Raw genomic sequence first — 15,007 nt, forward strand, 5'->3', positions numbered from 1 at the left:
AGAAGGGCCATTTTTATTTTTTTGCCAGCCACACTTATTCTGATGAAGAGAATGCTCAGGCTATAAGCAAACATGCCCTTCCTGTTACTAGACTTAGAAGAGGTGATTGGTGTCAAATCTATCTTTTCTGTTGGTTCAGGGCATTCAAAAAAACAGGTCTCTTTTCTTTTTTTTCCTTTTAAATGATATTTTAAGCATGCTTAATTCAGATATATCATGTTGACTGAACTGGGGAAAATTCAAATAAGATTATCCTGCTTCTCGTTTGGCCTAGCTCCTTTTTTTCATGACTTAGCTCAGGTTTTCTTTCAGGAAATCTTCTCTGACTCCCAAAGTACGGTTACATGTCTTTCCTATGTGCTTACTCATGTTTTAGCATTTAATTTCTTCTTGTTGCTATTTAGTCAATAAGTCGTGTCTGACTCTTTGAGACCCGCATGGACTGTAGCCTGCCAGGCTCCTCTGTCCATGGGATTTCCCAGGCAAGAATATTAGAGTCGGGTGCCATTTCTTTCTCCAGGGGATCTTCCTGACCCAGGGATCAAACCCCACATCTGGTTGGCAGACAGAATCTTTAACACCAAGCCATAATACTCAGTATTAATCTCTGGTAATCTCCTTGAAGACAGTGTGTTTAACTCATTATCTATACCCTCTATGCTATATCATCATGCCTGACATATAGTGGGTACCCAATAAATAATTATTTACTTTAAATATATAATCAGATCACACTTTCAAAAATCAGAAAGGAAATTGTAATCTTGAAGGGAAAGAAACCGAAGGAAAGGGATTTTGGTTGCAGAGCTTTTCTTATCTTCTAACACATACTCAAACACACATACACACATACTGACATGATAAATCACTAAAGCTTTCCTAATTTCAGTACCCTCCCACTCCGAGGTTTGAAGTTACAGAGCCATTAGATGCTTTCATGAGAAAAAGAGAAAATGTATTTTTTCCCAAGGATTTATTCATGTAAGGCAGATTTTGATGTAATCTATATGTAACTCAAGTCTGCTTCCAGGCCAGGAGCACAAATATGGTGAAGCTAAGATGACAGTTTAACTGGACAATTACTTCATCCAACACTTTAGGATGAAAGATCCTCACATCTGCTTACTAGCCTTTCCAAGAGGTATTTTTGGCCCCTGGTTTGAATTTTGAGAAGAGAAATTTAAAATGCTGCTAAGCTTTCTTCCAAGACTTTACCCAGAGCAGCCAATGTAGCCCCTCAAATAACAAAAAAGAGAGATCTTTAAGGCAATTGGTATAGCACAGTCGGTTTTAAGAACGCCTATGATCCCAGCAGTGTGAATAGCTTAGAGAGACACTGGTGTCCTGGTAATCACTAATTGGTTACCCTAATTTAAATTTTCAGAGTTTTCTTTGGCCAATAGCTGAATTATCAGTTATAAAATGATTTTCAGTAAGATTATTGTAGCACAACCTTATATTTTAATGACATGGTTCTTTTAGATTATTGAAAGCAAAGTTCTTAAACTCACAGAGCATTTTCCTTCATATAAAGAATAAGTATATCAAGCCCAGGTGCCACAACTACTGAGCCCACAGGCCACAGCTAGAGAGTCTGTCTGTGCACCACAGTGAAAGATCCCACATGCAGTAACCAAGACTCATGCAGCCAAATAAATAAATAAATGAATATTTTTAGAAAGAAAAACAAAGACTATCATCACACTCACAGACAAATCTGGGTTCTAGTAATGACCCTGCAACTTGCTGTATGAACTTGGAGTAATAATTTTAAAACTTCTGAGCCTCAGCTTCCTTTTTGTGGTGAGGATTAATTAAATAACAATACAGTGTATCCATAACATTACCCACTACTCTGTTCATGCTCAATAAATGGCAGTCATAATTTTCACAAGATTCTTTATAGCATGAGTTAGGCTGAGTGCTGAAGAATTGATGCGTTTGAACTGTGGTGTTGGAGAAGACTCTTGAGAGTCCCTTGGACTGCAAGGAGATCCAACCAGTCCATTCTGAAAGGAGATCAGCCCTGGGATTTCTTTGGAAGCAATGATGCTAAAGCTGAAACTCCAGTACTTTGGCCACCTCATGCAAAGTGTTGACTCGTTGGGAAAGACTCTGATGCTGGGAGGGATTGGGGGCAGGAGGAAAAGGGGACAACAGAGGATGAGATGGCATTACTGACTTGATGGACATGAGTCTGAGTGAACTCCGGGATTTGGTGATGGACAGAGAGGCCTGGCGTGCTGCGATTCATGGGGTCACAAAGAGTCGGACACGACTGAGCGACTGAACTGAACTGAGCAGGCCAAACCTGTCCACCCCTGTTTTATAAATAAAGTTTTATTGGGCTACAATCACAATCATTAGTTTATGTTTTGTCTATGACTACATCTGAACTACAATGACAAAGTTGTGCAGAGTAACAACAAGAGTTAAAACAGAGACCATATGGCCCACAAAACCCAAAATATTTACTATCTGGCCTTTTACAGAAACAGTCTGCTGACTCCTACTTACAATAAATTTCACTAAAACTTCTAAAATAATATTATCACCTTGCAGACCATTAATAAACCATTAATAAAGCTTTCCTGGCTTTAATATACTCAAAACTTTGTAATTAAGTGCAGTGCATTCAATCTCACAAAGATAATGGCTCGTCTAATGGCTCTTTCATCTATCTTCAATAGTGAATGGATGTGGCTGGGAAAAGTCTGACAGGAATGGCTATACAAAATAACAAGAAAAATCTAACCCTTCGTAACAAACTGATAAGCTTAAGTATATTACTTGCACTTCTATATACTAGGCTTAATGAAAAAGATAGGAAGGCAGGATATTAGTTAGGTTCTCCGTTCACCCACCACTGACTTCACTTCCACTGGTCTCTGGAAGTACTAATTAATAAAATCTTTCTAGGAAAACAGTACCTTACAGCACTGTAGCATTCTTCCAAAGGTAAAACAGAACTGGAGTAGTGTTATCCAGTGGAGGCTATCCCTGAACAACTGCTTCCCATTCCAACTGTTTATATTAATAAATGCAACTGGATACGCACCTAAGAATTCTCCTGATACCTTGCATCTCTACTTTCATTTGAAAAAATACTCCTCAAGGGAAGTGAGTCCACATTCTTTCCCTGCTCTCGATCCGCTAAGAGTAATGACTTGCCATCACACTTAGAATAAAGTCCAAGGGCTTCACTGTGGTCCCGATCAGGCTGTACTGTGGCTCTGCCTAACTCTTAACCTCATTTCCTACCACTCTCCTCCTCTACCTACTGTGCTTCTTACTAACTCCTGAAGATATCAAACATAAGCCTCTGCACTTGAGTCATTCCACTTCCAGCTACACACTTCCGATATGTAACTGGTTTGGGAAACTCAGCTACATTTCCGATATGGGAAACTCATATGGTTTGTTTCTGAACTTTAGATTTCTGTTCAAATATCGCCTCCACAGAGAAAACTTCCTTGACTGCCTTTTCTAAAGCAGGATACTATGTTATTTTCTACTCATTTAATCTGCTTTTTTTTCCCACAGCAAATCAAATGTGTATTTACTCATCTGTTGCAATATATATATGTGTGATGAGGACCAAGATTTCATCTCAGTAACTATTTTATCCCCAGAGCCTAGAACACTGCCTGGCAACAGTGCATTATCACTGACAGGGAATCTACTGAATTAACTATGTGAAGGATTTGACTATTCAAGGAACGCTTTCAGCAAATGCAACTGACAGTGGAATGAGAAGACCAGTAATAGTAATGATGGCCATGTGAATCTAGAATATTCACAGATGGAAAGGTAGAAGGCTGAAGGAACTAGATTAGCATCAGAATTAGAGTAAGATTTTTAATAGCTAGAGGATAGCAGGCAGGATGGAAGGAAAAAGAATAAGACCAGGCCTCAGATGGCCGAAGCCTGAGCAAAATGGAGAAAAATCTCTTTTTATAATCCCATTCACTCCCTGTCATTTTCCTTCCTCTCACGTTTCCTCTAGCAATATTGCATGCTAAGTCGCTTCAGCCATGTCCAACTCTTTGTGATCCCATGGACTGTAGCCTTCCAGGCTCCTCCATCCATGGGATTCTCCAGGCAAGAATACTGGAGTGGGTTGCCACGCCCTCCTCCAGGGGTCTCCCTGACCCAGGCACCGAACCCGTGTCTCTTATATCTCCTGCACTGGCAGGTGTGTTCCCTACCCCTAGTGCCACCAGGGAAGCCCTTGTGTGCCCACTTTTGCCACCTCTCTTCCTCCTCCTCTTTTGCTTCCTCAGTCATAAATTGTTTTTCACTTGTATATTGCCTTCACAGAGTTTTTTCTTGTGAATCAGTGGCCTGAGTAAAAGAAAAGATCTCTAATGAGAAACTCTTAAGAGTATATTTGATGTTCTTTAGATGCTAAGAACACCAACATCAGCATAAACATCAGTATCAGTACTGATGATCAGTATATTGATGATCAGTATCAGGTACTCATCCTCAATGCAACAGACTGAAAAAAAGAAACATGAAGCCAATCCCTTTCACCTCCTACATCAAGAATCCTGAATGCTCTGGGAATTCATCTGTTTAATTTTCTTCTCTTCCTTCTCCAGAACATATCTTTAAAACATAATCATCATTTTTAGTTTTACTGAGGTATAACTGACATATATATAACTGCATATATTTAATGTATATATTTTGATGAGTTTGGACATATGTGCACACATCACCACAATTAAGGTACTACAAACCTATCTAGAATCTCCAAAAATTTCCTTGTATTCTTTTGTGCTTTTGTGCTGTTGTAAGAGCACGTAAAGAAAGTGAAAGTGAAAAACATGAGATGTATCTTTAACATTTTAAAGTGCACACTATCATATTTTTAGCTATCGGCACTGTGCTGTACAACACACTCAACATATTTGACTTCTATCCTCAAATTGCTTTTAAAAACTCATGACACATCCACTAAAGTATGTTTGCTAAAATCCAAGGCCTAGCATTACCTTGTTTTATTAAGTTGACCCCGGTGCTGATTCAAGTTAAAATAAATGAAAACTGACAAGCAGTCTCATCAGACACATAAATGATTGTGTACATGTGCCTCTTTTCAGCTCTCATCAAATGACACTGGGATCGGTGTTCAACTTGACTCTTTGAAGGAACATTTCTAACACATTAGCAGCAGCCAACATAATAATATATATTAATTTCAGTCAAATACCTCTCCAAATATAATACCCCAGAACATCAACTTACTCATTTTAAATTCCTCCACAGGAGTCTACAGGAAGAACATGATCTCTGTAATCCAAAAGGAGTCTTGAGAAAGTAAACTGTAAAAAAAAAAAAAATTTAGGAGGAATTCATAATGAAGTTCATGTTTTGCCCATTAATTTTAGATACCAAAGAAAATCAAAGTGAGGAGAAATGTTTTTAATATCAAGCATATTTACAAATGACAAGGCATTAAGATTTATAAACTAACATGATAACCTACTTAAAGCTAATCAATATATTCAACAACAAGATACCCTGTCTTAAATGATTTATTCCATTATTTTGGTAACTATGCTTAAATTAATTACAATTACAATTCTATATTCAAGACTTGAGAGAGAAAAAAGTTAATTATACAAATTAAAAATCAAAAGCCTAGAGTATTAATCTCCTCTACACATATCCCTGTTTCATCTCTCCAACTCTCCAAACCCACACTCCCTGTCTCTGTCATTGTACATTCAAGCCCATACTATCAAGTCCAATAGGGTTAGTGTGAAGTTAGTGTAAAGTATGTATAGCTAGCAGTGTGACTTTATTATTTGTTTTGCTTAGTTCCAGGACTGAAGAATGCCAATTTCAATGCAAAAGGGTGATCATTTGTACATGTACATCTCTTCCCACTCCTCAATGAAGCTGTGCCTTCAGTGACATTCAAGAGTGCAAAATACAACAACTATTTGTATTTATCCGTCTTAGTATCACAAAATATATTAACTTTGGAAGGGAAAGGTCCAAATTTAGGTTAGCAGCCTAATCTGGCTTAAAACAGAACATATCTCCCTAAAGCATTCCCCTTCTGAAATAATTCATTACCATTAAAGTTAAGTATTTACAGGACAAAAATCTGAAACAATAATAAGAGCAACAAAACATTCTGCTTTTCATTTCCACTAACTTGGTGTTGATGAAATGTGACACTGCTATTAGCATAGTATAATAAACATGAAAAGGTGTCCAGTGTACAAAGACAATGTGAAAACTCCTTCCCTGGTGGTTCAGACAGTAAAGAACCCACCTGCCAATTCAGGAGAAGCAGGTTCGAGCCCTGGGTCAGGAAGATCCCTTGGAGAAGGGAATGGCTACACACCCCAGTATTCTTGCCTGGAAATTCCAAGGACAGAGGAGCCTGGGGGGCTACAGTTCATGGGGGTCACAGAGAGTCAGACACAACAGAGCAACTAACACTAATGACAAAAGCAAAACAAAAATAGTTCTTTTCTTTTTATATGCCCTTTGTGTTAGCTGAAAAGCATATGACCTTGTTATCTACATACTATAATAAAGATATAATATATATATAAAGATATATATAATAAAATTGGCTGCCAGTGCACCTAGAAGGTGCAAGTAAATAATCAAGTAAAATTATTTTTCCCAGTGCCCCATAAATGATACATCATACAGGACTCAGTTCTTACTTCTCTGTGTTAGAAGCTGTACTAAATGCAGTTAAACAAGAGAAAAATATCTAAATAACTCTCAGAAGTGGCATACATAGATATTAGATCTTTGTTGAAATCTCAAATCTTACATTATCCAATGGTTTAAATCACCTTTAAAACAGTATTAAAATTCTAAACTCATGTTGTGTTTATCTTTTTTTAAGTAGATAGATATTCCTAGCAACATGTTTGTATCTGATGTTACTCATATAAATAAAAGTATATAGTCATTTTAGGGATTAATAGAAAAACAGACATCTGCACAGAACATTTCCCTCATTAGATATTATCATGTTAGCACATTTTTCCTATTTTTTATTTTACTACAAAATAAAATGAGCTGATTTTTACCCTCAAGTTTCTCTATAATGTATACTGCCAATAATGCAAATATTTTAATTGCACATTAGAAGAATCTCATTTTCCTCTAAAAATCACTATAGCATTTAGCCCTGAAGAGACCTCATAACACATACAAAAAAATCAAGATATGACTATGGCACACTGGCATACCAGTTACCACTTAACAAATATTACTTTAATCATTACTTTTAAACTAAAAGCCATCTTTTTTAAAAATCTCAGGCAAGATCCCATTGGTCATTAGAATGTTATTTGGCCTCTTCCTAAATAAGTGCCAGATTGAATCAATTACACAAGAATCAATTAGCAAAAAACTATATACAAATCAACTGTCTTAACTACCAGCCAAACTGTATATTCAAAAAAAGTAACTCTCTTCTGTCAGAATGTCACACTTGGGGTTCATGAGGGTATAAACTGATACCTTTCTAGAAAGCAATTTGGGATAACATTTATAACATATTACTGTTTCTTCTCTTTGGCCAGTAACTCTATTCCTAAGAATTAACCTAAAGAAATAATCAGAAATAAAGTTTATATATATATATAAAGATGTGTATTCCAGCATGACTTACTAGAGCAGAAGGACAAAAAATGCAAAGCTCAAAACAAAGCTTAGATTTAAAATAAACACCATGCAGCCATTTAAATCACAATTATGAATAAAATGTTATGACTTAAAATTCTCAGCACACATACATAAACCATACCAAAATATTTATAGCAATTACCTGTGGTTGGCATCATTATAGGCTATTTTTATATACCTCTTTTGTATTTTCAGGAGCTAATACTGCTATTCAAGAATATTTTAATATCCTATACTGAACTATTATAAACTAAGGGGTTTTGTTAGAAGCCATTTCAGACAGTCATAGAACATTTCACAAGCACAGAGAAGAAAAGACGGCTGGTCAAAAGTAGATGACTGTCATCAGCTAGCTTTTCCTCAAGCACCAGGAACATTGCTAATATCCATCAGCAATCAAATTAGTAGAGCACTCATGTTAACAATTTGTATTTCCATCTGAGGGTGAATTTATTTAACAGATAGCTGTTTTTCCCAGTAAAGACAGTTAGTACAACAAACTTGCATGGGATAGGAACAAATATTTACTGAGTATGTTAACTGCTGCTGCTGCTAAGTCACTGTCGTGTCCAACTCTGTGCAACCCCATAGATGGCAGCCCACCAGGCTCCCCCATCCCTGCGATTCTCCAGGCAAGAACACTGGAGTGGGTTGCCATTTCCTTCTCCATTGCAGGAAAGTGAAAAGCGAAAGTCGGTCATGTCCGACTGCTAAGTCACTGTCTTGTCCAACTCTGTGCAACCCCATAGATGGCAGCCCACCAGGCTCCTCCATCCATGGGATTTTCCAGGCAAGAGTACTGGAGTGGGGTGCCATCGCCTTCTCCAATATGTTAACTGACATGATGTTAAATGCTTTTCTGTTGTTGGTGGTGTTCAGTTGCTAAATTATGTCTGATTCTTTGAGACCTCACAGACTATAGCCCGCCAGGCTCCTCTGTCCTCCACAATCTCCCAGAGTTTGCTCAAATTCATGTCCACTGAATTGGTGATGCTATCTAACCATCTCATCCTCTGCTGCTCTTTCTCCTTTTGCCTTCAATCCTTCCCAGCATCAGGTTCTTTTCCAGTGAGTTAGCTCTTCAAATCAGATAGCCAAAGTAATGGCGCTTCTACAGCAGCTCTTCCAATGAATATTCAGGACTGATTTTCTTTAGGATTGACTGGTTTCATCTCTTTACTGTACAAGGGACTCTCAAGAGTCTTCTCCAGCACCACAATTCAGAAGCATCAATTCTTCGGCACTCACGCTTCCCTGGTGGTTCAGACAGTAAAGAATCAGCCTGCACTTTTGGACTCTGTGGGAGAGGGAGAGAGTGGGATGATTTGGGGAAATGGCATGGAAACATGTATAATATCCTATAAGAAACGAATCGCCAGTCCAGGTTCAATACAGGATGCTTGGGGCTGGTGCACTGGGATGACCCGGAGGGATGGTACGGGGAGGGATGTGAGAGGGAGGTTCAGGATGGGGAACATGTGCACGCCTGTGGTGGATTCATGCTGATGTGTGGCAGAACCAATACAACAGCCTCCAATTAAAATAAATAAATTTAAATTAATTTTAAAAATAATAAGATATATATTTTTAAAGTTCTTACATATATTTTTAAATTAATCTGGATGTGTAATTATTTTTCATACTATTTTAAATGTCATTTGTAAAGTATTTATTGTTTTTCAATTAGAATTCAATGCATTTTGGCAACTCTAACAATATTTCTTAATAATTTTATAATTTATTTGTAGATTATTTTGGATTTTCAACATGTATATCATACAATCTCTAATTACACATTTTCTGGATTAAAAAAAAAAAAAGAATTAGCCTGCAATGCAGGAGACCTGGGTCCAATCCCCCTGGGTCGGGAAGAAACCCTGGAGAAGGGAATGTCTACCCACTCCAGTATTCTGGCCTGGAGAATTCCATGGACAGAGGAGCTTGGTGGGCTACAATCCATGGGGTTGCAAAGAGTCAGACACCACTGAGTGACTTTCACTTTCAGCCTTCTTTATGATTCAACTCTCACATCTGTACAAAACCACTGGAAAAACCAAAGCTTTACATACTTCAACACTTACAGATTTCTTTTAATCCTTACAATACTGTAATGTAGGTATTATTATTTTTCAGAGGAGGGAACTGAGGCTCAGAGAGGTTAGGTAACTTATCTAAGTACACAAAGCTAGTAAATAGTGATACTAGAATTTGAACAAGCTTTTCCATATGCAGAACCTTCTAAAAATATCAGTGAAGCAAACAGTTAAACTGTAATGATGGGATTATTCATCCTGCATAAGATAATGGCCTTGAAAATATTTCAACTGTAAAACAATAAGTAAATAATTTTTAAACAGCCAATAGCTAATTCACTGAACATTAATAATAAACAGACTCCACACAACCAAGAGAAAAGCAAATAAATGCTTCAAGTAATAGTCAATAAGATAATACCTAACATTAACTGTGTCTGGAAATTATAGATGTTCAATAAATACAGTATTGAACCAAACTAATTGAGATTGGCTAATAAAAACAAAAATAGAAACAAATATCTATCACTTTCCAAAAGCTATATGAAAACACTCAAGTTACAAAACATTAAATTTATTAAATTATAATGTAATAGGGACTTCCCTGGTGGTCCAGTGGTTAAGAATCTACCTTTCAAGGCAGGGGACATGGGTTCTATTCCTGCTTGGGGAACTAAGATCCCACAGGCCTCAGGGTAGCCAAGCCTACATGCTACAACCACCAAGCCCATGCACTCTGGAGCCTGCGTGCCACAAGTAAGACCTGACACAGCCACAGATAAATAAATATTACAATATATAATTAATTTATGCCAGACAACTGTTTATCATTAGGTAGAAATGGAGAAGGGATTGTATATTACAGAGGAAACATAAATCCCACACACAATGATGCATGTAGCTCCTAATAAAATCAATACAACTTGATTAAGGATCTAGAAAGGAGATAAAGTAATTGAGAAAGTTTCTATTTTAACTCTTAAAATGTAACCACTAAAAATTTTAACCTCAATGCTACTTTCCTTTAAATGAAGCATTCTAGGGACTTCTAGAATATTCCTGTTTGGATAAAACTATTAAAAATCATAGCTTTTAATAATTTAAATAATTTGTTAAAATTCTGCTAACAAAGTCAGAGTTAAAAGGCTATGGTTTTGATTCACAAACACATGATGTGAATAGTTTTTGCCAATTTTTCACAATATATAAAACCTCTACCACTATACCATTAAGATAATTAAACTAAGTTAAGGCCCATGGGTTCTATAAACTTCGTAAGGTCAGAATTGTTGCTGGCAAAACACTAAGGGTCAGTTTTTCAAAAGCTAAAATAGACAAAGGAATTTAAATTGCTACAGATAATCAAGGAGCAAATTTGGACTAAAATAACATAGTAAATGATGAAAGTGAAAGAGGAGAGTGAAAAAGTTGGCTTAAAGCTCAACATTCAGAAAACGAAGATCATGGCATTTGGTCCCATCACTTCATGGGAAATAGATGGGGAAACAGTAGAAACAGTGTCAGACTTTATTTTGGGGGGCTCCAAAATCACTGCAGATGGTGACTGCAGCCATGAAATTATAAGACGCTTACTCCTTGGAAGGAAAGTTATGACCAACCTAGATAGTATACTGAAAAGCAGAGACATTACTTTGCCAACAAACGTCTGCCTAGTCAAGGCTATGGCTTTTCCAGTGGTCATGTATGGATGTGAAAGCTGGACTGTGAAGAAAGCTGAGTGCCAAAGAATTGACGCTTTTGAACTGTGGTGTTGGAGAAGACTCTCGAGAGTCCCTCGGACTGCAAGGAGATCCAACCAGTCCATTCTAAAGGAGATCAACCCTCGGTGTTCTTTGGAAGGAATGATGCTAAAGCTGAAACTCCAGTACTTTGACCAACTCATGCGAAGAGTTGACTCATTGGAAAAGACTCTGATGCTGGGAGGGGTTGGGGGCAGGAGGAGAAGGGGACGACAGAGGATGAGATGTCTGGGTGGCATCACCGACTTGATGGACATGAGTCTGAGTTAACTCTGGGAGCTGGTGATGGACAGGGAGGCCTGGCGTGCCACAATTCATGGGGTCGCAAAGAGTCAGACACAACCGAGCAACTGAACTGAACTGAACATAAGTATACTTAAGCATATGTATATTTATATATTTATTTATACATTTATATATTTATATGTTTATGTATATATCTATAAATATATATAAGAAAATATTTATATCTATCTATATTTTTATATATTTATTTAATAATGCTATAGTACACTCTTAAAGACCCAAAATATACCCCTTTTAAGATAGAAAGGAATTAAGACTGGGTGTGTTGATATTCCTGGAAAGTAGACCTATCTTGGGCTTTCCAGGCGGTGCTAGTGACAAAGAACCCACCTGCCAATGCAGGAGACATAAGAGATGCAGGTTCAATCCCTGGGTTGGGAAGATCCCCTGGAGGAAGGCATGGCGACCCACTCCAGTATTCTTGCCTGGAGAATCCCATAGACAGAGGAGCCTGGTGGGCTACGGTCCACAGGGTCACAAACAGCTGGACATGACTGCAGCAACTTAGCACATACAGCACAGACCTTGCTCAGCCAACCTATCATGGATAATCAAGAAATTAACTAGCACTGCCACCCAAAATCATTACCAATGGTTTAAGCTTAAATGAGACTAACTTATAAAAATGATATTAGTATGCTTTATGTCTTCTTTGTAAATAATTAAATGAATAAACAGAGCTAAAAGGTGGGTCCAAATTAGGATATTAGTATTATCTATGATTATTAAACAAAATAGAATTATAAATAAGATTAAAAGGATCAATAAAATCTGTTGAGTTAAAGCCATAAAATTAACTTCCACTAATGATCTAGTAATTATATTTTTCAGGCAATTTTTAAAATAATTGTATTTATTTATGGCTGTGCTGGGTCTTCGTTCCTGCATGGGCTTTTCTCTCGTTGCGGCAAGTGGGTCTACTCTCTAGTTGCAGTGCTTCAGCTTCTCATTGTGGTGGCTTCTCTTGCCGAGCATGGGCCCTGGGGTGCACAGGCTTCAGGAGTGTGGCTCCCAGCCTCTGGAGCACAGGCTCAGTGGCTGTGGGGCGTGGGCTTCATTGCTCTATAGCATGTGAGATCTTCCCAGGTCAAGGATCAAACCTGTGTCCCCTGCACTGGCAGGCAGATTCTCTACCACTAAGCCACCAAAGAAGTCCTTTTGTCAAACAATTTTTACGTAAAATTGTTCTTCAGATTGAATACTTGTACAAGATTTGTAAATACAGATAAAACTTTAAACAGTTCAGAGAGTAAAAGCGGTTAAAATAAGAATCATACAGTAATTTCTGAAAATGTGCTAATAACTTGTCACAGTGAGTCAGATGCTAAGGTTTTATCTTACTCATTGTTATATTCCCAGAACCAAGTATAGGCTCTGCAAAACTACAGGTCGTTAGTTATATCAAACTGAGGTTACATCCTTTAGCAAGTTTTGCCAGATTGTTTTTTAAGAAGTTAAGATTTCCCATCCTGAATATTTTAGTGCATGTATGAGTATGTGAATTTTTCTGGGAAGAGGATTAATATCTTTCATCAGAGATTCAAGTGACGCCAAAAAGTTAAAAGCTACAGATCTAAACAAAATATGGACATGCTGAATGCAGGTTGTCACTGTCAAATAGAGGGTTTGTCACTGTCAAACACAGAGAGGTAAGGTAGCTCTAGAAACAGTTCAGAAGAGAACGATCAGCTCTGGAAGAAAAAGAATAGAGTTTTTTGGTAGCATTTTTTCATTTGTTTATTGCCCTTGTTCTTTTGCCTGTGTCGATCAATATTAGAAAATTACTACAATTCTTCATTTAATTCAGTTTCACAAATGTAATCACTGATATAGTTACAGTATAGCATACTTTAGAAAGGTACACTACTGTTATGAAGTTAAATGTGCCTACAATAAGATGAACAAGTTGAGGTTACACATAATATCTTACTAGATAATTATTTTTAGAATCTCAAAGTTAACTTATTAATATACTTTTTATTAATTTCTGTAACCCTTGCTTGCTATAACTGAGTAAAATAGTGACTAAACCTCACATGATAAAGTAAGCTGGATCTCCTATTAACTCTCTCTTTACATATAATTTAAAATCTTCTTTTAAAATTATAAGCATACCTATTCTGTAGGTGAACACCACACAGCCCTGCCCCACCAAGCTTATTCTATGTGCCAATCCTCATGCCAACTGTAACTAAAATGCTATAATTCCACATCATTACATTAAGCAAGAGCCAAGTTGCGGATTTTACACTGTCTGATTACTAAGATCACATTAGCTCACTACCAGTGGTTTAGTCACTGCATCAACTATTGGTATTAAATCTCTGGATGCAATGAAAGTTAACAATGCTATTTTTATGTCATGCAAAAAAAATTCATTCAGTCTGTTTTCCCTTTTTGATTACAGTTCATTTAAGGGAAAAATGTTGCTGTATGGCTTGACAATGTTTTATGTGTCTTCGGCTGACAGAACACACAAAACGTTTGAATAGGCCCATTTATTTGAGCAGACGTATTAAATAATACTTTAAATGTGAACATGCATGTCATAAATTTTGTAGTCTCTTTAAAGTAGGATAAATCTGGTATTTAAAATAGTCTTTGTTCAAAGCCATTTTTTTTTTCTAACAGTCATAAAGGGACTCTGATTTGTGCTGCATGAACAATGCCAGCATCATCATTTTAATGTTATCCATATGGGCTTCTAATAATAGATAAGAGTCTACATTTGTATTATATGTCTTAGAGACATTTAAAATCTAGATAAGGAAAGGCTGATTTCATTGGCCCCATAGTTAAAGGAAAGCAGACCCTAATTAAAAGAATTCTGTTCTGAATTAACTAGTTTGACATGTGCTAATTGACAGTTCCTGTGAAATGGTTCTAATTAAAGTCAATATGTCTTTTTCAATTAAAAGGAAATTAAGAATATACTAATATACATTAACAACTTAATCTGCCTTCAATATCCCATACATCAGCTGCTTTTTTCCCCCCTAACGTTATTGAAGAGCCATCTGACATGAATCATCTACTGTTTGCTTATGGTATCTCATTATTACTTCACACGAGCACAAGAGTAGTGTATGTCCCCTTGAGGAAGAGGATAACCTGCACATGCTTTAATTTTAAGATCTCCCAACTCTTAGTTCATTAAAAGTAAACCCACCTTTTTGAATTTAAAAAATGGACACTCTTAGTAAGAATCTTGGCTAACTGAAAACAAAGACAAGTGTT

At 36.9% G+C, this 15,007-nt stretch overlaps 1 protein-coding gene across 1 annotated transcript in view; it reads right to left on the reverse strand.

Moving 5' to 3' along the window:
* The window catches only part of LOC138441636 (serine/arginine repetitive matrix protein 3-like), a 161,202-nt gene that overhangs the window by 34,238 nt on the left and 111,957 nt on the right, over positions 1-15,007 (reverse strand). Inside the window, exon 6 of the mRNA XM_069592740.1 lies at positions 5,254-5,330. The gene's annotated coding sequence lies outside the window, so the exon portion shown is untranslated. The remainder of the gene's footprint in view (positions 1-5,253; positions 5,331-15,007) is intronic.

This window comes from Ovis canadensis, chromosome 5, assembly GCF_042477335.2.
Source record: "Ovis canadensis isolate MfBH-ARS-UI-01 breed Bighorn chromosome 5, ARS-UI_OviCan_v2, whole genome shotgun sequence".
Classification (NCBI taxonomy): domain Eukaryota; kingdom Metazoa; phylum Chordata; class Mammalia; order Artiodactyla; family Bovidae; genus Ovis; species Ovis canadensis.